Genomic DNA, 2,468 nt, shown 5'->3' on the forward strand with positions numbered 1-2,468 from the left:
GGTTTCGATTCCCAGACTGGGTGTTGTGAGTGTTTATTGAGCGAAAGCACCTAAAAGCTCCACGAGGCTCCGGCAGCGGATGGTGGCGAACCCTTCTGTACTCTTTCACTACAACTTTCTCTCACTCTTTCTTCCTGTTTCTGTTGTGCCTGTAAGTCAAAGGGTCAGCCTTGTCACACTCTGTGTCACGCTGAATCTCCCCGAGAACTACGTTAAGGGTACACGTGTCTGTGGAGTGCTCAGCCATTTGCACGTTAATTTCACGAGCAGGCTGTTCCGTTGATCGGATCAACTGGAACCCTCGACGTCGTAAGCGACGGAGTGCCAACAACAAAGTGTACATATAAAAACTCTAACATCTAAGTAGTAACTGACTAAGAGAAAGCGTGACATTTCGCAGCTTTGATAAAATATCTACTTTTATAAGAGCAATGATTATGAAACTGACAAATACCAGCGCACCACACAACAAAAGTATTGCTGGAATTTATTGTTCCCCCATTAACACTCTTCCCTCCCCTTTTTTATTAATGACAAAACAATATAGATTCTACATCTATATATTTCTCTTTTCATTGTGTTGTTTTGACAAGTTTAAACATTTAGAAATCATCTTTATTGAGTACAGCAATTTGTTGGCCTCTTTTTCAATTTTCACAGCCTATAACTAATACTGGATTACAGGACATTGATTGACTTGAATTTTGGAATGAGGTAAAATTGTGTTCTTGATCTCAAGTTGCAGATATTTTCCCAGAAATCCCCTTGATAAATCTGTTTTCATGATCTTCAAAAACATGGAGAAATTTCAAGTTTACAAATGTGTGTGTCTGTGTGTGTGTGGTTGTTAAATTGTATATATGTATATATATATATATATATATATAATAAATGCGAATGTCAGTGTGTCAGTGTGTCGCACTTTTCAGCTTTATCCCTGGACGCCGTAGCCCAACATATCACACAATTTTGGAATCAGGCTGACTCCGTGAGTAAATTAAAAACATTTCGTGCCGAATCCAGAGCCGCAATCCTGAAATTTTAGATTCCCAAGTTTTCATTTACGGCGATTTTTTTACGTGATTCTTTGTGACGAATTTTTTTGTACGACAACAATTTTTACTAGCTGGACCCGTGAAAACTTCACGGAAAACATAAAAAAATGTAAGCATCTGTAAATAGTGTTCATTTAATAACTATCGAATAATTATGGGCATAACTACAGATGTGTACCCCACCGACTTTGATGCCTCATAAATTCCATAAATAATCGCTTAGACTCTGTTGATTGAGGCTACGTTAAGAAATATGTTTGCGGGTTATTAACATCACGCCGTGGAAGAGTTAATAAAATGACAGGAGAATATCATCAAATTTATACAAAACTGTTTGATTAAATATTCTTTTTTCACTTTTTTTCTTTCCTCTTTTTTTTTCTGTCTTCTTTTTTCCGTCTTTTACCTTTAGTGATTAACTGGCACCGAAATTTCGCTGTCATTTCAAAAGTGTTGCATGAAAGTTACCAGCATGTGGCGAAAAAATATCCTCGTTTCAAAGATATTTCCTCAGCCGCCTATTGTTGCTTTTAGACGGAATAAGAGTATATATATATATATATATATATATATATATATATATATATATATATATATATATATATATATATGAGTACAGGACGTCACAAACCGTAATCAAATGAGTTTGCAAACAAAGAGAAAACAGGACAAGTAACATAAAGAACGACCCTTTATCAGTTGTCGGCTGTCCATCTACTCCGCATTTCAAGCATTGAACGACAATATGAGTCTTTGAAGACAGTTGCTCCCATGAATATCAAAATAAAATTTGTGATTTATGGAGGGTCAAAGTTGGTATCAAAAAGAGGACAGTGGCGCCATACAAGGAAACCGAACGAAAACGAACATAGAGAGTCGTTAGACCAGACGAAGGTAAAATAGCGAATGCTGGAAAAATATTTTCTTTCACAAGAGAAAAGATAGAAGAGAGAGATAGATAGGATACGTGCAGTCTTTACGACAGCCCTGAAGGAAAAGAATGATAATCACATAAGGAAAAGAAAGATGCACGATGGTCAAGTGCGAGTAACGATAGAGAGAGTAAAGGAGAAAGAGGGAGAAAGAGAGACAGATAGAAAACGGTGAAGGGGAGAAAAAGGAATAAGAGAAAGGATGAGAGAGAGAAAACAAAAGGGAAAGAGAACAGTATAGAGTAGAGTCGCATCAAAAATATTAAGATAAACTTACTTGGAAATGGATGCGTAGCATTCAATCAAATAATAATATAAATAATGCGCAGGAGTGGCTGTGTGGTAAGTAGCTTGCTTCCCAGCCACATGGTTCCGGGTTCAGTCTCACTGCGTGGCACCTTGGGCAAGTGTCTTCTACTATAGCCTCGGGCCGACCAAAGCCTTGTGAGTGGATTTGGTAGACGGAAACTGAAAGAAGCCC

The 2,468-nt window shown here is 37.5% G+C and overlaps 1 long non-coding RNA gene across 1 annotated transcript in view; it reads left to right on the forward strand.

The window, feature by feature from the left end:
• The window catches only part of LOC106881602 (uncharacterized), a 21,884-nt gene that overhangs the window by 17,304 nt on the left and 2,112 nt on the right, over positions 1 to 2,468 (forward strand). The window lies entirely within an intron of this gene.

This window comes from Octopus bimaculoides, chromosome 2 (assembly GCF_001194135.2).
Source record: "Octopus bimaculoides isolate UCB-OBI-ISO-001 chromosome 2, ASM119413v2, whole genome shotgun sequence".
NCBI classification, from domain to species: domain Eukaryota; kingdom Metazoa; phylum Mollusca; class Cephalopoda; order Octopoda; family Octopodidae; genus Octopus; species Octopus bimaculoides.